Source organism: Salmo salar, chromosome 01 (assembly GCF_965601325.2).
Source record: "Salmo salar chromosome 01, fSalSal1, whole genome shotgun sequence".
NCBI lineage: Eukaryota > Metazoa > Chordata > Actinopteri > Salmoniformes > Salmonidae > Salmo > Salmo salar.
In genome coordinates, this window is record NC_138291.1 from 50,211,115 (window position 1) to 50,235,505 (window position 24,391).

At 42.0% G+C, this 24,391-nt stretch overlaps 1 protein-coding gene across 1 annotated transcript in view; it reads left to right on the top strand.

Annotated features, from left to right (window-relative positions):
• The window catches only part of znf511 (zinc finger protein 511), a 34,484-nt gene extending 30,023 nt beyond the window's left edge, over positions 1-4,461 (top strand). The window contains exon 7 of the mRNA XM_014198240.3: positions 1,009-4,461. The gene's annotated coding sequence lies outside the window, so the exon portion shown is untranslated. The remainder of the gene's footprint in view (positions 1-1,008) is intronic.
• Positions 4,462-24,391: the final 19,930 nt, after the last annotated feature.

Below are 24,391 nucleotides of genomic sequence, written 5' to 3' on the forward strand. Positions count from 1 at the left end.
GCAGCAGGCTGATATTCTCAATCACCAGGTGTGGAGGGAGAGAGGGTGTGCTCTCTGTCCTAGGTCTGGCTGATGGCTACATCTTTTGTCTAGTATGCCCTGTTTAGGATCAACCATGATTTTATTATTTGCCGATTGGCTCATGGAGTGAGCCATTCGTCAAAAGGGGGATATAAGAGGAGAATGGAGGAGGAGGAGAATGTTTGAAAATTTGAAGCGGCATGTAAAACAGTTAATTTATCGTTGCGCGACATGTTTATTATATAATATAGACAAGGGAACTCCACTACAACCAGGGAAGTTCCACACTCCAAAAGGATCTTTTGTCAACATAGCTATGGATTTTATAGACATGATAGAGCGAAAAGAAAGAGATACTGCCTGGTGATAATTGACAGGTTTACCAGGTGGGTGGAACATCCAACTGCATTGCGCAATTAGTTGCAAAATTACTAGTTAGGAAAATTATACTCAGGTTAGGAATGCCTGAGGTTTGTCTGCAGACAATGGGACCCATCTCATAGGAGATGTGGTTACCCAAATGGCCAAAATGATGGGTGTTCACCAGAAGTTTGTGTCCATCTATCAACCGCGGAGTAATGAGAGTTACTGAGGGCTAATCTGGACCCTGAAAGGCTCCCTTGTCAAACTATGCCATTCCACAGGAATGACATGGGTAGAGGGATTACCTTTTGTCCTCATGAAAATGCACAGCAGCCTTAACAAAGGTATTGGGTGTACACCTTATTAAATGTTAACAAGATGACCAATGAACACCCCAGGGGTGAGACCTATGACTGACCGATAGATAGACATAACTGAGATATAGTGTGACCATCTTAAGTACATGAAGGAACTAACTTCTGTTGTAAGTTTTCTCCACTCTCACACTAGGAACCAATACCAGGTGAAGACCCTGACGGGCTACCCACAAACTTTGGAGAATGGGTGAAACTCAGGGTCCAAAAGCGAAAATAGAACCAACCACGATGGATGGGTCTGTTCCAGGTAACCATGGTAACACCAACAGCCCTGCAGGTAGAGGAGAGGTCCGGCTGGCATCATCTCTCCCACTGCAAGCATCTCCCAGAGTGGAAGCCATGGATGAGCGACTGGAGGGAGGGAGAGCAGGGCCCCGAGAACATCTGAAGGAAGAAAAAGATCCGAGCCACAGGACAGGAGCAGAAGGCCGAGACAAAAGGCCATAAGAACCATACAGAGGGTTCATCCACAGAACCTGAAGAATCATCAAATGTCGAGGAAATCATCATATACACACTCTATGGTTGTGAAACAAGAAAATCGCAACCGTGGAAATAAACATGCAGGGTATTTATTGCTCTCCAAATCTTACCCGTTCCCTTTGTGGACAGGGATGAGGAGAATAATAAATGGGTAAAAACAGTGACATACATTGGATTACAGGGGAGGGGGAACACATCTGGCACACGGGTAATTATTTTCCAGAAACCCACCTCCACAGCATTTCTGTGGGGAACCCAGGCAGTACCAATTGGAAAGAATGATTTTGGATGTAGATTACTCCAGTTTATGAAAAGGTACAATACTAGGGCTCGACAAAGAAAAAGCAATTATACTATTCTGATGTTGGTCAATAAGGGGAAGGAAGCAACATGGGAAGGTGGATTATCCAATAGGTAATAGTTCAGATGCAGCTGAAGAATTTAAGGAGGGTGGGAACATTGAGACTGAATGGCCAAGGTAGGAGAAGGTTCATAGCTTACAACCAGGTAACAATTCCCAGCTGATTAAAAGCATAGGACCTCCAAAAGTACAATGGGGAGAGTATCTGACTGGTAGTGTAAAGCCCTAAATGATAAAGGAGATGTTGTGTTGGCAGGATTAAAACCCACAATAACGCCCCCTGTTTGTATCTGCAACTCAGGGAATGTGGATGTAGGAAACACCACTAATTGCCTGTCTTACACAGACCTAAAAACAGATACAAATAGTTTTGATGTACTGGATGGGCAACAATTGATAACTAGGGTAAATATGTCAAACATAGGCAAAGGCATGGGGACACCTCCGGATCTTCTCTGGATCTGTGGGGGTAATGGCTACATTTTCCTCCCCATGGGATGGAAAGGGTGTTATTATCTGGGGAAAACTGAACTGACAGTAGCAACATTACTTGCTTCTGCGTTGCTGAATATGTCTTTGCAAATTAGTTTCAGATTGAATGGCAGAGCTAAAAGAGCAATGGCTCAAAATAATGAAGCTTATGGACATGTGCTGTCTCAGGTAGAGATGTCAGCCCTAGTAATATTCCAGGTGTAGGAGTTGTAGTAAAGGGGATTAACAATTTGACATATTCCATGTAGGCCCTTACTAATTTGATAGTACAGGGTTTTACTCAGTTGTCAATAGATGTGCAGAATTTGAAGGCAGTAGTGACCAGAGACAAAATGGCACATATTGGCTAAAGACTGAGTGGTCTACAGGTCCCTTGGAATAAACAATGAGGATTACTGTGTCATGTTGCTTCTTGACTCCTCTTACGACATGACAGCTATTATTAATGACCTGGCTAAATTAGGAGGTACTCTGGGAAAAGCTGTCAACACCATCTTTGACCAAATTGGACACTGGTTTAATGGTGTATTTGGAAACGTGATGGGGAAGGTAATGATGTTCCTGTTTGCCATGATTGTTCCACTCCTGGTAGGACAACTGTGTTTTGCTTTTGATTTATGTATAATAAAGTGCTTTGCTAGAAAGACTGTTGAAAATTTGGGGATTATGGAACACATGTATGTTGGGGTGGTCACAAGAAGGGAGAAAACTTACCTAATGTGGTAGAGGGAAGATATGAGAGATACTAGAGCTTGTCATGAATATATGGGTCAACTGAGAGAAGAGTATAGTGATAGCAGAAACTATGATAAAGGGGATTTTAGTGTGTTAGACTTACAGGTGACAGGTGTAAACTTTTCCAGGATAGAGGAAGGCATGGGAGCACTTTTTGAATGAATGTGAGTATGCAGTCACTGATCTTTTCAATGAAACAGGTAAAACCAACTCTGGGGAACCGAAGCATGACAAACGACTCATCCCAGACAATCAGGAAGCCTATGGTCATGTCCTACACCCGGGTGAGATGTTGGTATGTCAATCATACCCTCCTGGGGTGTGGCTGTTCTGGGAAAGTGGGTGAATAATTGAACCTACTCTTTACAGGCCCATATGAGTTTAACGATCCGAGGATTTAGTCAACTCTCATTAGATGTCCAAAATCTGAAAGCAGTCGTCAGCTGCCATGAGTTGGCTATAGATTATCCTTTGGTGAAGGAAGGAGGATACTGTAATGTACTAGGTATTATTGATCCTGAAAATTGTGTTATGCTTCTCCCTGACTCCTCTGAGAATATGACTGTAATTATTGATATGATTGCTGATCTTAGTATAACTCTCAAAATCTGAAAAATCTGTTTTGACAAAATTGGTGACTGGTTTAATGCTATATTTGGAAATGTGATGGGAAAAGTTATTTTGACTATGTTTTTATTTTTTATTGCTATACTGGTGGGAGGTTTGGTGACTGGTTACTGTTTATATTTGTAAGAAAATGACTAACTGCTCTTGAACATGCTGGAATGATGGTGTTGGTGGAATCTGATACAAATCGTGCTGAAGGTGATACCTGTTAATTTCTCTTAATCCCATTGTTTATTTAACTCTGTGGTTCTTCCCTGGACACAAGAGGAATGGGAGTATAGCCAGATTCACCCACCCCCAACAGCATTCCAGGAACCTCAGGAGTTTTTTCTCCTTTTAGAATCAACTGGGATCAACTGGATCTGGGGGATATGCCTAATCTATTTGATTTCAGAGGAGAATATTATGATTGAAGCTGTGAGACTAATTAGTCTCAAAGGGGGAAATGTCAGGATTCACCTAGCGGTCATGATTTGGGGCTGTACAAATGTTTGATGTATTAGAATAATTGATTATGCTTATGTTATATTAATAGAAGGGGAGGGGTTATAAGATCCCTCCCTCCTTACATTTTATAGGGTCCTAGACTACAGATTAACAACATATATATTAATTATATAGTTTTAGAATTGTTCCACAGTTGTTTGTTCTCGCTCTCATGATGTGTGACTGAGACAGAACTCTGCAGGGGAGTGTGGGAGATAAGAGACTACTCAGACATTCCACAATAAATCAACTTTGGGGAGGGGACATTTATTGGCTAGCTTTTAGATAAACACAAACTCTATGTTTGTATAGCTATGGATGCAGGGTTTTGGTCTCAGGAGTAAAAAGATAATGACGTAGTCAGTGACATCACTAAGGCGGGACTTCGGTTTAATAAAACAACTTCAGACCTTTTGTTTGATGCAGAACTTACTCAGAAACATGCGTGCTATGTTCCTGTGTGTCAACTTCTGTCTGCAATTGCAGTAATAAAGGTTTTTGAATTATTTAATTAAAGATATTGTCATAATGCTAATTTCACCAATGAACCAATGATTGACAAAGGACGTAAGAAACGAAACCTAACGCTTCCCACAAGTGCTCTTGCATGTTGGTGATGGACTTCTTCTGTGTAGTACATTTATCAGTGAGTGCAGTATTTGCACTTTTAAGATCTTTGATACTCTCATATGCATGTTTCAGGGAGTTTTCGAGGTCAACGATTTTGGATGTGTTTTCGCGTATCATTTTCTCCAGACCATCGGTTCTTTCGTTTATCTTTACAGTGACAGCATCAATCGGAGTTTGCACAAAGACAAATCTTTCTTCGTCTTTTTGGGTGCAGGGTTATTGACCGGGGTATCTGAATAAACACAATGTCCAGATTCCTCAATTTCTTCTCCTGAGGAGTAAGATGGCGGTTTCTCTCCAGTGTATAAGTGGTTATCTACAGTTGAAGTCAAAAGTTTACATACATTTAGGTTGGAGTCATTAAAACTTGTTTTTCAACCACTCCACAGATTTCTTGTTAACAAACTATAGTTTTGGCAAGTCAGTTAGCACATCTACTTTGTGCACGACACAAGTCATTTTTCCAACAATTGTTTACAGACAGATTATTTCACTTATTTCACTATCACAATTCCAGTGGGTCAGAAGTTTACATACACTAAGTTGACTGTGCCTTTAAAAAACAGCTTGGAAAATTCCAGAAAATGATGTCATGGCTTTAGAAGCTTCTGATAGGCTAATTGACATAATTTGAGTCAATTGGAGGTGTACCTGTGGATGTATTTCAAGGCCTACCTTCAAACTCAGTGCCTCTTTGCTTGACATCATGGGAAAATCAAAAGAAATCAGCCAAGACCTCAGAAAAAAAGTTGTAGACCTCCACAAGTCTGGAAGCAACATCTCAAGACAACAGTCAGGAAGTTAAAGCTTGGTCACAAATGGGTCTTCCAAATGGACAATGACCCCTAGCATACTTCCAAAGTTGTGGCAAAATGGCTTAAGGACAACAAAGTCAAGGTTTTGGAGTGGCCGTCACAAAGCCATGACCTCAATCCTATAGAAAGTTAGTGGGCAGAACTGAAAAAGCGTGTGCGTGCAAGGAGCCCTACAAACCTGACTCAGTTACACCAGCTCTGTCAGGAGGAATGGGCCAAAATTCACCCAACTTATTGTGGAAAGCTTGTGGAAGGCTACCCAAAATGTTTGACCCAAGTTAAATAATTTAAAGGCAATGTTACCAAATACTAATTGAGTGTATGTAAACTTCTGACCCACTGGGAATATGATGAAAGAAATAAAAGCTAAATAAATCATTTTCCACTATTATTCTGACATTTCACATTCTTAAAATAAAGTGGGGATCCTAACTGACCTAAAACAGGGAATTTTTACTAGGATTAAATGTCAGGAATTGTGAAAAACTGAGTTTAAATTTATTTGGCTACGGTGTATGTAAACTTCTGACTTCAACTGTAGTAGCAACTGCCTTCTCCTTCCTTTGCTCTTTCGCATTTGTTTGTTGTTGTTGTTGTATTTAAGTAAGAGTTTTGTTACATTTAAGTAAGTTTGAGAGGGATAAAAAGTGAAGGTTACTCGGAGCTGGATAAGTTCCCGTCTGCACTCGCCGGAACCAACCTGCTAGCTACAGTTGTCTTGATCATGCACTGCCTGGACGTCACTCTTTTTGTTTCCAGGTGGTTGGCTGAGTCAACCAATAGTGTTTTACTCCTCCATTGTGCTAAAGATGAAGGGGGCAACGCTATAGGCTGTGAATGAGAAGCTAAAACTAAACTAGCTAGCTGTATTTGCCAGCTAAGTAAGTAAAACTGGAAAAAATGACACTCTCCATATCTCTCACTTGCTTGTCCTTAATTTTTGAAGAAATGAATTAATTAAAAACTGTTCAACTATTGTCTTTCTCTCTCTGAGTCAACTACTCACCATATTTTATGCGCTGCAGTGCTAGTTAGCTGTAGCTTATGCTTTCAGTACTATATTTATTCTCTGATCCTTTGATTGGGTGGACAACAAGACAGTTCATGCTGCAAGAGCTCTGATAAGTTGGAGGACGTCCTTCCGGAAGTTGTCATAATTAATGTGTCAGTCTATAGAATGTAGTGAGAACCATGAGAACATGTACTGAAGTCAATGTACAGAGTGCTGTTGAAGCAATTGTAGACCTTCATTGCAAAACAGCGTGTTTTAATCAATTATTTGGTGACGTGAATATATTTAGTATAGTTTTACATAAAAAGGATAACTTTTTAAATGTTTTTTTGGATGGTCCTCCCCTTCCTCCTCTGAGGAGCCTCCACTGATGGAGATGATTGGACATGGTTGACAGCCTAACGTGAGTATAATAGCGCCACGCTCTACCAACTGAGCTACAAAGCAACCACACATAAGATAATGAGCATGATGACTGGTATTTGTTGTATTACATTTTGTAGGCCTACATTCATTGTATAGCTTATTTGTACAGATGACTAAAATATATATACAGTGGGGGAAAAAAGTATTTGATCCCCTGCTGATTTTGTACGTTTGCCCACTTACAAAGAAATGATCAGTCTATAATTTTAATAGTAGGTTTATTTGAACAGTGAGAGACAGAAAAACAACAACAAACAAAAAAAAACGCATGTCAAAAATGTTATAAAATGATTTGCATTTTAATGAGGGAAATAATTATTTGACCCCTCTGCAAAACATGACTTAGTACTTGGTGGCAAAACCCTTGTTGGCAATCACAGAGGTCAGACGTTTCTTGTAGTTGGCCACCAGGTTTGCACACATCTCAGGAGGGATTTTGTCCCACTCCTCTTTGCAGATCTTCTCCAAGTCATTAAGGTTTCGAGGCTGACGTTTGGCAACTCGAACCTTCAGCTCCCTCCACAGATTTTCTATGGGATTAAAGTCTAGAGACTGGCTAGGCCACTCATTTACATTTACATTTTAGTCATTTAGCAGACGCTCTTATCCAGAGCGACTTACAGTAGTGAATGCATACATTTCATACATCATTTTTTTCAAAAAAAATTCGGTACTGGTCCCCCGTGGGAATCAAACCCACAACCCTGGCGTTGCAAAACCCATGCTCTACCAACTGAGCCACACGGGACCAGGACCTTAATGTGCTTCTTCTTGAGCCACTCCTTTGTTGCCTTGGCCGTATGTTTTGGGTCATTGTCATGCTGGAATACCCATCCACGACCCATTTTCAATGCCCTGGCTGAGGGAAGAGATTCTCACCCAAGATTTTACGGTACATGGCCCCGTCCATCGTCCCTTTGATGCGGTGAAGTTGTCCTGTCCCCTTAGCAGAAAAACACCCCCAAAGCATAATGTTTCCACCTCCATGTTTGACGGTGGAGATGGTGTTCTTGGGGTCATAGGCAGCATTTCTCCTCCTCCAAACATGTTGAGTTGATGTCAAAGAGCTCCATTTTGGTCTCATCTGACCACAACACTTTCACCAGTTGTCCTCTGAGTCATTCAGATGTTCATTGGCAAACTTCAGATGGGCATGTATATGTATTCTTGAGCAGGGGGACCTTGCGGGTGCTGCAGGATTTCAGTCCTTCACGGCGTAGTGTGTTACCAATTGTTTTCTTGGTGACTATGGTCCCAGCTGCCTTGAGATCATTGACAAGATCCTCCCGTGTAGTTCTGGGCTGATTCCTCACCGTTCTCATGATCATTGCAACTCCACGAGGTGAGATCTTGCATGGAGCCCCAGGCCGAGGGATATTGACAGTTCTTTTGTGTTTCTTCCATTGCGAATAATCGCACCAAATGTTGTCACCTTCTCACCAAGCTGCTTGCCAATGGTCTTGTAGCCCATTCCAGCCTTGTGTAGGTCTACAATCTTGTCCCTGACATCCTTGGAGAGCTCTTTGGTCTTGGCCATGGTGGAGAGTTTGGAATCTGATTGATTGCTTCTGTGGACAGGTGTCTTTTATGCAGGTAACAAGCTGCTGTTCGGAACACTCCCTTTAAGAGTGTGCTCCTAATCTCAGCTCGTTACCTGTATACAAGACACCTGGGAGCCAGAAATCTTTCTGATTGAGAGGGGGTCAAATACTTATTTCCCTCATTAAAATGCAAATCAATTTATAACATTTTTGACATGCGTTTTTCTGGATATTTTTCTTGTTTTTCTGTCTCACTGTTCAAATAAACCTACCATTAAAATTATAGACTGATTTCTTTGTCAGTGGGCAAACGTACAAAATCAGCAGGGGATCAAATACTTTTTTCCCTCTCTGTACAAGGCCTCAGGGGGAGACGGACTACCAGAATGACAAACTGGCAAGTGTCTTCACTGATATTTTCAACCTCTTCCTGTCCAAGTCTGTAATACCAACATGTTTTAAGCAGACCACCATAGTCCCTGTGCTCAGAACACTAAGGTAACCTGCCTAAATGACTACCGACCCATAGCACTCACGTCTGTAGCCATGAATTGCTCTGAAAGGCTTGTCATGGCTCACATCAACACCATCATCCCAGAAACCCTAGACCCACTCCAATTTGTATCAAATCAAATCAAATGTATTTATAAAGCCCTTCGTACATCAGCTGATATCTCAAAGTGCTGTACAGAAACCCAGCCTAAAACCCCAAACAGCAAGCAATGCATGTGAAAGAAGCACGGTGGCTAGGAAAAACTCCCTAGGAAAAACTCCCTAGAAAGGCCAAAAAACTAGGAAGAAACCTAGAGAGGAACCAGGCTATGAGTTGTGGCCAGTCCTCTTCTGGCTGTGCCGGGTGGATATTATAACAGAACATGGTCAAGATGTTAAAATGTTCATAAATGACCAGCATGGTCAAATAACAATAACCATAGTAGTTGTCGAGGGTGCAACAAGCACGTCCGGTGAACAGGTCAGGGTTCCATAGCCGCAGGCAGAACAGTTTAAACTGGAGCAGCAGCATGGCCAGGTGGACTGGGGACAGCAAGGAGTCATCATGCTAGGTAGTCCTGAGGCATGGTCCTAGGGCTCAGGTCCTCCGAGAGAAAGAAAGAAAGAGAGAAAGAGAGAATTAGAGAGAGCATATTTAAATTCACACAGGACACCGGATAAGACAAGAGAAATACTCCAGATGTAACAGACTGACCCTAGCCCCCCGACACATAAACTACTGCAGCATAAATACTGGAGGCTGAGACAGGAGGGATCAGAAGACACTGTGGCCCCATCCGATGATACCCCCGGACAGGGCCAAACAGGCAGGATATAACCCCACCCACTTTACCAAAGCACAGCCCCCACACCACTAGAGGGATGTCTCCAACCACCAACTTACCGTCCTAAGACAAGGCCGAGTATAGCCCACAAAGATCTCCGCCACGGCACAACCCAAGGGGGGGGGCGCCAACCCAGACAGGAAGACCACGTCAGTGACTCAACCCACTCAAGTGACGCACCCCTCCCATGGACGGCATGGAAGAACACCAGTAAGCCAGTGACTCAGCCCCTGTAATAGGGTTAGAGGCAGAGAATCCCAGTGGAGAGAGGGGAACCGGCAAGGCAGAGACAGCAAGGGCGGTTCGTTGCTCCAGCCTTTCCGTTCACCTTCACACTCCTGGGCCAGACTATACTTAATCATAGGGCCTACTGAAGAGATAAGTCTTCAGTAAAGACTTAAAGGTTGAGACTGAGTCTGCGTCTCTCACATGGGTAGGCAGACCATTCCATAAAAATGGAGCTCTATAGGAGAAAGCCCTACCTCCAGCCGTTTGCTTAGAAATTCTAGGGACAATTAGGAGGCCTGCGTCTTGTGACCGTAGCGTATGTGTAGGTATGTACGGCAGGACCAAATCGGAAAGATAGGTAGGAGCAAGCCCATGTAATGCTTTGTAGGTTAGCAGTAAAACCTTGAAATCAGCCCTTGCCTTAACAGGAAGCCAGTGTAGGGAGGCTAGCACTGGAGTAATATGATCACATTTTTTGGTTCTAGTCAGGATTCTAGCAGCCGTATTTAGCACTAACTGAAGTTTGTTTAGTGCTTTATCCGGGTAGCCGGAAAGTAGAGCATTGCAGTAGTCCAGCCTAGAAGTAACAAAAGCATGGATTAATTTTTCTGCATCATTTTTGGACAGAAAGTTTCTGATTTTTGCAATGTTACGTAGATGGAAAAAAGCTGTCCTTGAAACAGTCTTGATATGTTCTTCAAAAGAGAGATCAGGGTCCAGAGTAACGCCGAGGTCCTTAACAGTTTTATTTGAGACGACTGTACAACCATCCAGATTAATTGTCAGATTCAACAGAAGATCTCTTTGTTTCTTGGGACCTAGAACAAGCATCTCTGTTTTGTCCGAGTTTAAAAGTAGAAAGTTTGCAGCCATCCACTTCTTTATGTCTGAAACCCAGGCTTCTAGCGAGGGCAGTTTTGGGGCTTCACCATGTTTCATTGAAATGTACAGCTGTGTGTCGTCCGCATAGCAGTGAAATTTAACATTATGTTTTCGAATGACATCCCCAAGAGGTAAAATATATAGTGAAAACAATAGTGGTCCTAAAATGGAACCTTGAGGAACACCGAAATTTACAATTGATTTGTCAGAGGACAAACCATTCACAGAGACAAACTGATATCTTTCCGACAGATAAGATCTAAACCAGGCCAGAACTTGTCCATGTAGACTAATTTGGGTTTCCAATCTCTCCAAAAGAATGTGGTGGTCGATGGTATCAAAAGCAGCACTAAGATCTAGAAGCACGAGGACAGATGCAGAGCCTCGGTCTGACATCATTAAAAGGTCATTTACCACCTTCACAAGTGCAGTCTCAGTGGTATGATGGGGACTAAAACCAGACTGAAGCGTTTCATATACATTGTTTGTCTTCAGGAAGGCAGTGAGTTTTTCAAAACATTTTGAGAGGAATGGAAGATTCGATATAGGCCGATAGTTTTTTTATAATTTCTGGGTCAAGATTCGGCTTTTTCAAGAGAGGCTTTATTACTGCCACTTTTAGTGAGCTTGGTACACATCCGGTGGATAGAGAGCCGTTTATTATGTTCAACATAGGAGGGCCGAGCACAGGAAGCAGCTCTTTCAGTAGTTTAGTTGGAATAGGGTCCAGTATGCAGCTTGAGGGTTTAGAGGCCATGATTATTTTCATCATTGTGTCAAGAGATATAGTACTAAAACACTTTAGTATCTCCCTTGATCCTAGGTCCTGGCAGAGTTGTGCAGACTCAGGACAATGGAGCTTTGGAGGAATACGCAGATTTAAAGAGGAGTCCGTAATTTGCTTTCTAATGATCATGATCTTTTCCTCAAAGAAGTTCATAAATGTATTACTGCTGAAGTGAAAACCATCCTCCATTTGCGAATGCTGCTTTTTAGTTAGCTTTGCGACAGTATCAAAAAGATATTTCGGATTGTTCTTATTTTTCCTCAATTAAGTTGGAAAAATAGGATGATCGAGCAGCAGTGAGGGCTCTTCGATACTGCACGGTACTGTCTTTCCAAGCTAGTCGGAAGACTTCCAGTTTGGTGTGGCGCCATTTCCGTTCCAATTTTCTGGAACCTTGCTTCAGAGCTCGTGTATTTTCTGTATACCAGGGAGCTAGTTTCTTATGACAGATGTTTTTAGTTTTTAGGGGTGCAACTGCATCTAGGGTATTGCGCAAGGTTAAATTGGGTTCCTCGGTTAGGTGGTTAACTGATTTTTGTCCTCTGACGTCCTTGGGTAGGCAGAGGGAGTCTGGAAGGGCATCAAGGAATCTTTGGGTTGTCTGAGAATTTATAGCACGACTTTTAATGCTCCTTGGTTGGGGTCTGAGAAGATTATTTGTTGCAATTACAAACACAATAAAATGGTGGTCCGATAATCCAGGATTATGAGGAAAAACATTAAGATCCACAACATTTATTCCATGGGACAAAACTAGGTCCAGAGTATGACTGTGGCAGTGAGTAGGTCCAGAGACATGTTGGACAAAACCCACTGAGTCGATGATGGCTCCGAAAGCCTTTTGGAGTGGGTCTGTGGACTTTTCCATGTGAATGTTAAAGTCACCAAAAATTAGAATATTATCTGCTATGACTACAAGATCCGATAGGAATTCAGGGAACTCAGTGAGGAACACTGCATATGGCCCAGGAGGCCTGTAAACAGTAGCTATAAAAAGTGATTGAGTAGGCTGCATAGATTTCATGACTAGAAGCTCAAAAGACGAAAACGTCATTGTTATTTTTTTTGTAAATTGAAATTTGCTATCATAAATGTTAGCAACACCTCCGCCTTTGCCAGATGCACGGGGGGTATGGTCACTAGTGTAACCAGGGGGTGAGGCCTCATTTAACACAGTAAATTCATCAGGCTTAAGCCATGTTTCAGTCAGGCCAATCACATCAAGATTATGATCAGTGATTAGTTCATTGACTATAACTGCCTTGGAAGTGAGGGATCTAACATTAAGTAACCCAATTTTGAGATGTGAGATATCACAATCTCTTTCAATAATGGCAGGAATGGAGGAGGTCTTTATACTAGTGAGATTGCTAAAGCGAACACCGCCATCTTTAATTTTGCCCAACCTAGATCGAGGCACAGACACGGTCTCAATGGGGAAAGCTGAGCTGACTCCACTGACTGTGCTAGTGGCAGACTCCACTAAACTAGCAGGCTGGCTAACAGCCTGCTGCCTGGCCTGCACCCTATTTCATTGTGGAGCTAGAGGAGTTAGAGCCCTGTCTATGTTCGTAGATAAGATGAGAGCACCCCTCCAGCTAGGATGGAGTCCGTCACTCCTCAACAGGCCAGGCTTGGTCCTGTTTGTGGGTGAGTCCCAGAAAGAGGGCCAATTATCTACAAATTCTATCTTTTGGGAGGGGCAGAACACAGTTTTCAACCAGCGATTGAGTTGTGAGACTCTGCTGTAGAGCTCATCACTCCCCCTAACTGGGAGGGGGCCAGAGACAATTAATCGATGCCGACACATCTTTCTAGCTGATTTACACGCTGAAGCTATGTTGCGCTTGGTGATCTCTGACTGTTTCATCCTAACATCGTTGGTGCCGACGTGGATAACAATAGCCAGCACCGTCTTTAGATTAGCCTTAACGTCGGTAGCCCTGCCCCCTGGTAAACAGTGTATGATCGCTGGATGATTCGTTTTAAGTCTAATACTTGCGGGTAATGGAGTCGCCAATGACTAGGGTTTTCAATTTGTCAGAGCTAATGGTGGGAGCCTTCGGCGTCTCAGACCTCACAACGGGAGGAGTAGAGACCAGAGAAGTTTCGGCCTCCGACTCCGACTCGCTTAATGGGGAGAACCGGTTGAAAGTTTCTGTCGGCTGAATAAGCGACACCGGTTGAGCATTCCTACAGCGTTTCCCTCTAGAAGCCATGAGAAAGTTGTCCGGCTGCGGGGACCGTGCGAGTGGGTTTATACTAACGTTACTATCTGTACTTACTGGTGGCAAAGACGCTGTTTCATCCTTTCCTACACTGAAATTACCCTTGCCTAACGATTGCGTCTGAAGCTGGGTTTGCAGCACAGCTATCCTTGCCGTTAGGCGATCGTTCTCCTGTATATTATAAGTACAACGACTGAAATTAGAAGGCATCATGTTAATGTTACTTAGCTTCGGCTGTTTGAAGTCCTGACGAACCATGTCCAGATAAAACCTCCGGGGTGAAAAAGTTGAATGAAAAAAGTTGAGTGAGGGAAAAACTAAAAATATACGGTAATGAAAAAGTAAAAACCGTGAGGTAGTCAGGTAGCAAAGTAAGATCGGCAACAAAACGCACAGCAGCACGTAAACAAGTCTGCAAGTTGTGACCGGAAACTAGACTCCTAGTGGGACCACACCCTTTACCACCCCAACAGATCCACAGATGATGCAATCTCTATTGCACTCCACACTGCCCTATTGCACTCCCACCTGGACAAAAGGAACACCTATGTGAGAATGCTATTAATTGACTACAGCTCAGCATTCAAAACCATAGTGCCCTCAAAGCTCTACAATAATCTAAGGGCCCTGGGACTAAACACCTCCCTCTGCAACTGGATCCTGGACTTCCTGGCGGACCGCCCCCAGGTGGTAAGAGTAGTTAACAACACATCCGCCACGATGATCCTCAACACAGAGGCCCCTCAGGGGTGCGTGCTCATTGCCCTCCTGTACTCCCTGTTCACTCATGACTGCACGGCCAGGTATGACTCCAACACCATCATTAAATTTGCTGATGACAAAACAGTGGTAGGCCTGATCAACGACAACAACGAGACAGCCTATAGGGAGGAAGTCAGAGACCTGGTCGTGTGGTGCCAGGACACCAACCTCTCTCTCTCAACGTGATCAAGACAATGGAGATAATTGTGGATTACAGGAAAAAGAGGACCGAGCACGCCCCCATTGTCATCGATGGGGCTGCAGTGGAGCAGGTTGAGAGCTTCAAGTTCCTTGGTGTCCACATCACCAACAAACTAACATGGTCCAAGCACACCAAGATAGTCGTGAAGAGGGCACGACAAAACCTATTCCTCCTCAGTAGATTGAAAAGATTTGGCAATGGTCCTCAGATCCTCAAAAGGTTCTACAGCTACACCATCGAGAACATCCTGACTGGTTGCATCACTGCCTGGTATGGCAACTGCTCAGCCTCCGACCGCAACGCACTACAGAGGGTGGTGTGAACGGCTCATTACATCACTGGGGGCATGCTTCCTACCATCCAGGACCTCTATACCAGGCGGTGTCAGAGGAAGGCCCTAAAAATTGTCAAAGACTCCAGCCACCCTAGTCATAGACTGTCCTCTCTGCTACCGCACGGCAAGCAATACCTGAGCGCCAAGTCTAGGTCCAAGAGGCTTCTAAACAGCTTCTATCCCCAAGCCATAAGACTCCTGAACATCTAATCAAATGGCTACCCAGACTATTAGCAGTGCCCCCCCACCCCCTCACCGCCTCTTTACACCACTGCTACTCTCTGTTGTCATCTATGTATTGTCACTTTAATAACTCTACCTACATGTACATAGTACCTCAAATAACCGGTGCCGATTGAATCTGTATCGGTACCCCCCTGTATAAAGTCACGCTATTGTTACGTTACTGCTGCTCTTTAATTACTTGTTACTTTTATCTCTTATTCTTATTCATATTTATTTTTAACCTGCATTGTTGGTTAGGGGCTCATACAGTTGAAGTCGGAAGATTACATTCAGCTTAGACAAATACATTTCAACTCAGTTTTTCACAATTACTGACATTTAATCCTAGAAAAAATTCCCTGTTTTATGTCGGTTAGGATCACCACTTTATTTTAAGAATGTGAAATGTCAGAATAATAGTAGTGAGAATCATTTATTTCAGCTTTTATTTATTTCATCACATTCTCAGTGGGTCAGAAGTTTACATACACTCAATTAGTATTTGGTTGCATTGCCTTTAAATTGTTTAACTTGGGTCAAACGTTTTGGGTAGCCTTCCACAAGCTTCCCAAAATGAGTTGGGTGAATTTTGGCCCATTCCTCCTGACAGAGCTGGTGTAACTGAGTCAAGTTTGTAGGGCTCCTTGCTGCACACGCTTTTTCAGTTTTTCCCACTAATTCTCTATAGGATTGAGGTCATGGCTTTGTGACGGCCACTCCAATACCTTGACTTTGTTGTCCTTAAGCCATTTTGCCACAACTTTGGAAGTATGCTAGGGGTCATTGTCCATTTGGAAGACCCATTTGTGACCAAGGTTTAACTTCCTGACTGATGTCTTGAGATGTTGCTTCAATATATCCACATAGTTTTCCTCCTCATGATGCCATCTATTTTGTGAAGGGCATCAGTCCCTCCTGCAGCAAAGCACCCCCACAACATGATGCTGCCACCCCTGTGCTTCACGGTTGGGATGGTGTTCTTCGGCTTGCAAGCGTCCCCCTTTTTCCTCCAAACATAAAGATGGTCGTTATGGCCAAACAGTTCTATTTTTGTTTCATCAGACCAGAGGACATTTCTCCAAAAAGTACGATCTTTGTCCCCATGTGCAGTTGCAAACCGTAGACTGGCTTTTTTATGGCAGTTATGGAGCAGTGGCTTCTACCTTGCTGAGCGGCCTTTCAGGTTATGTCGATATAGGACTCGTTTTACTGTGGATATAGATACTTTTGTACCTGTTTCCTCCAGCATCTTCACAAGGTCCTTTGCTGTTGTTCTGGGATTGATTTGCACTTTTCGCACCAAAGTACGTTCATCTCTAGGAGACAGAACGTGTCTCCTTCCTGAGCGGTATGATGGCTGTGTGGTCCCATGGTGTTTATACTTGCGTACTATTGTTTGTACAGATGAACGTGGTACCTTCAGGTGTTTGGAAATTGCTCCCAACGATGAACCGGACTTGTGGAGGTCTACAATTTTTTTTCTGAGGTCTTGGCTGATTTCTTTTGATTTTCCCATGATGTCAGGCAAAGAGGCACTGAGTTTGAAAGTCGGCCTTGAAGTACATCCACAGGTACACCTCCAATTGACTCAAATTATATAAATTAGCCTATCAGAAGCTTCTAAAGCCATGACATCATTTTCTGGTATTTTCCAAGCTGTTTAAAGTCACAGTCAATTTAGTGTATGTAAACTTCTGACCTACTGGAATTGTGATACAGTGAATTATAAGTGAAATAATCTGTCTGTAAAGAATTGTTGGAAAAATTACTTGTATCATGCACAAAGTAGATGTCCTAACTGATTGGTCAAAACTATAGTTTGTTAACAAGACATTTGTGGAGTGGTTGAAAAACGAGTTTTAATGACTCCAACCTAAGTGTTTGTTTACTTCCGACTTAAACTGTATATTGACCGGTATACCGCCACACCCACACGAATCTGTTGTTTGTGAACAGGACAAGCATGGGTACAAAGAAAAGCTGCTTTTTAACATACTTTATTACTCATTTCAATCATATTGTAATTCATTATTCAGTAATATTTCATACAAATCTTGAACACTGGACAGCTACTTTAAGTGAAAGATTTTTTACCCACAAATAATGTGATGCTGACTTGTCAACACTCCTTTTAACTTATACATTTTAGTTTCCACCATTGTCTGGCCATCCTGACTTCTGACCCAGAGGCTAAACAAGCTTTGCCTCTCCAAGGTATGATAACAGACTTGTAGAACAAGCCACAAGGCTCCTCTACATGTATGCTGATTTTTTTGCCTTATTAAGTCATAAATATCATTATCTAACAAATATACGCATCTAAAGTATATTCTCTAATACGTGAACATATCTGGGGAATACAGAAGTGACGATGATGACAGAGATGTATGAGAGTGACGGTTGGTTCTGATTGGATCCTGACACTCTGGTCATGTAGCAAACAGTCCTATTGTAATCCTCCCCATCATAATCCGAGTTGACATGACTGCACCGGTAGGCTGAGCGGTACAATCTATCAGCTGTTAATGCAACTGCCGCACCAGCAGCCGCCGCGCTCGCAACACGCACTGGGGATGAGCGCCCAGGCATGGTCTTGAACCAGGCCTTTGTTGAATGGGTCCTGATACGGAAACGGCCACTGCTACGAGACGAGCCCCGAGATGAACCCCTGCCCCCCCCGCGGCCGCCCTTGGACAGGACAGGCTCACACAGCAAGGCAAAGAGCAGGAGACACAACCAGCACGTAGCCACCAGCCGCTGCTCCATCACCAGACGCCTATCTGTCTGGAAACAACAGGACAAGACATAATGGGGTTAATCTCCATACAGCGGCTTCCTCTCCTCCATCTCAATAGTCTACAGTGGATTTCTCTTTTGTCCTTTACTTCATCTCAATAGTCTACAGTGGATTAATCTCACTCGTCTTCAGTGGCTTCATCACCTCTTCGTCATCCTCCATCTCAATAGTCTACAATAACTTCCTTTCCACTCCTCCTTCTCAATTTATCTACAGTGTCTTCCTCTCCTCTATCTCAATTAGGGTTGCAAAGCTACCGGTAATTTACTAAAGTTACCGGAATCTTCAGTAATTTTGGTAATTAACAGAAAATATATGGCAATCTATTGTTATTTAGGTAATTTATACTTGAATAACTTTAAAAAAAAATATTCATATATATTATTAATTTTCTATCTGTGTCCATAACTGTCAATGAGTTTCTAGTAGATAGCCTAATTAATGAAAAAAGCATCTAATCAACAATGACATTATTTTCAATTACCTCTGCAACTCGTCCAACTATGGACTTTTTTCACAACTGCCACCAGTTCGATGCCTAAACATTGACAACAAATACATATTGACAGAGTAAAATAAATAAAAGTGTGTAAAAAAATATATCTAGGATATTTCATGCTGAAACACAGATATTAAACACCAATGTTATTCACTAAATTAATGGGTTTATATTTAGGATAATGTTTTACAGCTTTGTAATTCTCTTTTTTGTCATCTTATTTAATTATTTCATATACTGTATATTACATGTGATAATGTCAGAGAGAGGGCCAGAGATAATTACAGCCGCCTGTGATAATCTGAGCACCAAAAAGGGCCACTGAATGTCTTGTGATAGATTGCGTACAATTCTTGAAAGATACCAAAATACTGGTAGTTTACTGGTAGTTTCCAGTAATATACCCTCCCTTTGCAATCCTAATCTCAATAGTCTACAGTGGCTTCCTTTGCTTCCACCTGTCGAGTTATTTTACATCAGCACAGTTGAAGGAATGGAGGCACAGAGAGGAAGCCACTTTAGACTATTGAGATGAAGCCTTGATGTACAGCCTGCTCACATCTCTAGTCCCCCCTTTTCATTGAGTATGCCAAGTTGTTGCGGTCTTGGGGCAGGTCTTTCTTTTCAAATATATGTTTTTATTTCAATGATCATCTACAGGTATAAAGGATAAATAAAATACAGTTCACCCTACCCTAGATATCATGTATAGATATTAAAATGACGTCACTGGTCCACTCCCCCCATGCAATGGCATGGATAGAGGAACAGCAGCTGAGACGTTGAACGAAGGAGAAAGACTGTACATCCCAAATGGCACCCTATTCCCTATAGTGCACCATATGGGTTAAAGTAGGTCAGTTATAAACAGAACAGGCAACAACACAGAGGATGCTCTCTCTGGCTTTCTCTAACGCTCTACTTCTCTGACTCACCCTCTACCTCTTCCCGTCTCCCGAGTAGACTATATGTAATGCCCGATATAGATGCTTAATTCTCTATAACACATCTTGTGTCAGGTGAACAAATAACTTGGTTGAAAATACAATATAGTAATTGGTTTGCTTATAGCGATAGAAAGAAATGTGAGTTTGAATAGGGCTGTGGGAACACAATATATAACCAATATTACGCGCTTGATTCGGAAAGATGTAACGGTTTTTTAATGCCTTTCGTGCGCATTGATGAGAGATGAGCCATTTCTGTATCTGTATCGCCATTTCTTATTTCCTGCTTACTTTATTTTACATTGCACACCTATTTTATTGTCGGGAATCAGACTACTATAGTTCATAAGAATTAAGATTATAATGATGGCAATGTACTGCTCATAAATAGACTAATTATAAAAACAAATGTATAGTCTTACCCCACAGCGCTAGTTTTCTTCCACGGAATGTTGTTGGAAATAACCAATAATCAGTCCGTTAAACCGGAATCAATAGCCAGGCTCACAGCTAGTGAGACGGTAGAATAAACCACGTGATATCCCTCATGAGCCTGAAGATGACAAAACATGGTAGAAGCTATTCTTATCTAATTGAGAGAGAAAACATTATTGTTTATCATAAGTGATGAGCTCTATCTGTGGCAGAAATGATTGAGGTGTGGTGATGATGATGAAAGATAGGATGTTAATTATATAAATGATGGTAGTGATGATGATGAATGGTGGTGTTGCTGCTTCTGCTTCTTGTTCACTTTATGTGCCCATATCCATATTGTATAATCTAAACATAAAACATAAATGACATCTCAAAGACAAACCTACTGGGCACAGACGTGAATTCAACTTCTTTCCATGTTGGTTCAACATAATTTCATCGAAATGATGTGGACACAATTTTGATTCAACCAGTGTGTGCCCAGTGGGAAGACTGGAATGAAACAATGTATTATTTTGAAAAAATCTATTCATAAAAATCAACAGCAAAATAGATTGAATAGCAAAAACAAAGACCTAATCAATCAAATTAAATCTCAGAGTCAGTGGATACATGCATGAGAGTCAGTCAATCCCCATAGAGCTAAAATCCCTGTTTTCCTGAACAGCTACCAACCTACCCTTCCTACCATCAAAGTTGGAACCAACCATAGAAATATAATTATATTGTTGAAACACCACAAAAGTTGTGTGGATCAAGCAATTTCCCCTAGCCATAGGAGTCTAATTGTTGGGGTATGTCTGAATTAAATGGTTCACTCAATCATGGTATGTGTTGAGTACTTATGGCTCCCTCACCTTCGCAGTAATCAGTAGTAAATGGACTACTCATCACTATCAAAGCATAATTGAAATATGTTCACTTTTAGGGAAATTTTAATAGTGTTGATGAAAAACAATAAAAGCAAAATAAAGGGTGAAAAAAAAGGAGGAAGTGTGTGTGAGTAAACACAATTCCTGTGTGTACACTACTGTTACATCTCTCTCGGTCTGTCTGTCTGTCTGTCTGTCTGTCTGTCTGTCTGTCTGTCTGTCTGTCTGTCTGTCTGTCTGTCTGTTACATTTACATTTTAGTCATTTAGCAGACGCTCTTATCCAGAGCGACTTACAGTAGTGAATACATACATTTCATACATTTCATTTTTCATTTCATGCATTTAAAAAAAAAAAATGTTCCGTGCAGGGGCGGAAATCCCGGGGGGGACGGGGGGGACACGACCCCCCCCTTCCTGGGAAAAATATGATTTGTCCCCCCAATATATCACTGAAACATAACTATGTAATTTAAATAATATTAATAATACGCAATCAAAGCAATTGTGCTGATTATAGACCCTTAATAGCGCGTTTTTAAGTTTCAAAAGATTGCGACCCCCCCGCCCTTTGCCTCACAATGGTTTGATCCACTGCCAGTTCCTTAGTTTGCACGTAACTGCCGTGAGGTTCATCCAGTCAATCGCGCACACACACACTAGCTGAATATGCAGCGCTAGCGCGCAAATATTAACTATTAAGCTAGATAGTACCTATTCCATTTATGTGGCATTGTCAAAGATGGAATCAGCATGCAGATGATGTAAGTTAGTGCTTCAAAGTCCCTGTGATAAGGTTAGCGATAAACTGAAGTCCAAACTGAACAGAACTACACTCTCATCTACCATTGTCTTAAATATATTTAATGGTCTCGTTGCAAAAGCTAAATTGTCGCAAGGGAACTTTTATTTATTTATTTTATTTCACCTTTATTTAACCCGGGTAGCAAAGATTATAGCAAACACCACTGAAACTGAATTGGTGCTCGCTAGCTTTGCAAATTCAGCTATTGTTGGAAGCCAGCCAATATGAAACAAACTATTAAAATTACAAAAGGTTGCAGCATATGTTGTGTAAATGGTGAACTCATACAGCTGTCAACTCTTGTCATTTTAATCCGTTTCACATTTGCTAGCTACCTTTTAGATCGAAGCCCAAATAGAATGATTGAAGATGATAGAAGCCCATCTCCTACTGTAAATAACCTACACACTGTGTGTGTAGCCAGCCAGCCAGCCAGGTAGAAAAATGGCAGAAAAATAAAAGACGGACATCAGAGTATTTTTCAATACACCAAAACGCATAGTAAGAACCCTAGTAGCCTAATATCTCAAAGACTAGTTGATAAAACGTTCATAAGAAAGAAATGAAATTCTAATGGAAATGTTTCACAATGATGTCATTAGGCAGAGCAGGCAACAGATGGCACACAGACAGCAGAGTTGGGGACAGATATGCAGGGACAGACTGGCAGAGACAGGGAGTCTCAGGTAAGTTTGTTGAGTCTTTGTTTGGCAACATTATGAAAGGTTCTCAATTTTTTTGACTTGTAAAATAGGAACATAATTGGAAAATGCCATGGATACCCCCACTCTCAACTTAGACTGGTGACTGAACTAAGATTTGTTAAAGGCAATGGTATTGCTGTTGTGATTAGTTGTGTAGTTTTGGGTACCGGTAGTTAGGAGTACGGCAAACACCTTATTTCTTTGGTTCCTCAATATACATTTACCATATTACAATGTAGGCTATGTGTTACAGCACTACTTTTGGTGTCCCCCTCAGGAATTGCTCTTGAGAAAATGTCATGTAATTGTCCCATCCAAAGTGGATATCAGATTTTCGCCCCTGCCCCCGTGGAAATCGAACCCACAACCCTGGCGTTGCACACACCATGCTGGCGTTGCAAACACCATGCTCTACCAACTGAGCACATGGTTGACCTGAACCTTAAAAGTAACACACCCATATATCCAACCTCAGAAAATATATGGATAATAAACAGTCTCTGTACAGTTGGTACAGTCAGTCAAGGCATTAAAGAATATGTGTGTGTGTGTGGTGTTAACATGGGGTGAAAAAGTCACATTACCATTTGGTACGAACCAAACGTTGACACAAGGTTACAGCTTGTCATGCTCTTCCTTATCAAATCATGCCACAACTCTTACTGCTTATTCGCCTCATTGATTTGAACTTTTGGTGTGAAACAGATAAATGAATATCTTATAAACATGACTCACTCAAAATGGGATGTTTTTGATGCCTATGGGGTTGTCTATCTGCGGAGAAGAGAGAGGAGCACAACTCTCAGTCATTCTGATTGGTCCCAGAAACCGATGGGGTGGGCCAGAGCCAGAATACGTGGGTAAAGTGGCAGTTTGAAAATGTGTCATTGGCTTTGATACTCTGATTGGTTAGAGATGATCCAATCGCTGATTACTTTGTTTTGTACAACACTCCTCATTTTGACATCACCACAAACGACTTCAATGGTGGCAGTCTCAGACTGAAATGTGCAGTGAACAATAGAGTCTACAGGCAAAGGCCTAGGCCCTGCGCTAATTGTTATTAATGCATTCCTGTTTTTAAAGTGCTGCTGATTAGGGTGGGAGGAGAGGAGAGGAGATTAGAAGAGTGTATCGGGAGGGGACTCCCTAAAACACGCCATTTCGATACAGCTATGACCAGAATGGACTTTTCGTAGCAGGTTAGGACAGCATTTTTGTAACCCTAACCCTTTTCCTAACCTTAACCTAATTATCCTAACCTGCTAAATTAATTCTCTTAACTTGCTGCTTAAGTTCTCATAACATGCTACAAAAAAGTTACTTCCAGTCATAGCTGTATCGAAGTGGAGTGTTTTTTAGGGAATCTTGTATAGAGAAGAGAAGGAGAGGACTACACTAGCTGCACTGTTGGAATGTTGGAACTCATCCTATGTGCCTCTAACCCAGTGGTCACCAACCAGTCGATCGTGATCTTCAAGGCATTCCTAGTCAATCACCAAACATTTCTGTACAAAAGCAAACGATAAAGGCATAAAGGCTTGAACTCCTTTTTTCCCCCGTGTTGCGCTGTTGGCAGTAGGTGCACTTGATTCAAAAGCCCTGCGCTGATGGCGGTAGGTGCACTTGATTCAAAAGCCCTGCACATCGGGCAGGCAAAGTGTTCCCATTTTGAACCATTTCATTTGTAAGAAAAGACAAGATCTGCCCACCTGGCGGACCAGGTGGGCAGTAATGAGGAGCTTAAAAAACATGAGCTGGTGCACACCCAGAAACATGTGTTTGTTTGGAGGTGCTGACAAATGACGAATAAACTATCAAAATAAAGAAAGTCACACTCCATATATAAACTCCCAGGAATTTATTGGGTATTTACCAATGTTTTGGCATCACTGTGCCTTCTTCAGGGTGATGTCATGAATACTTGAACCAGGTTATGTAGACAAACAGTGCAATTAGTGCGACCAATGACAATA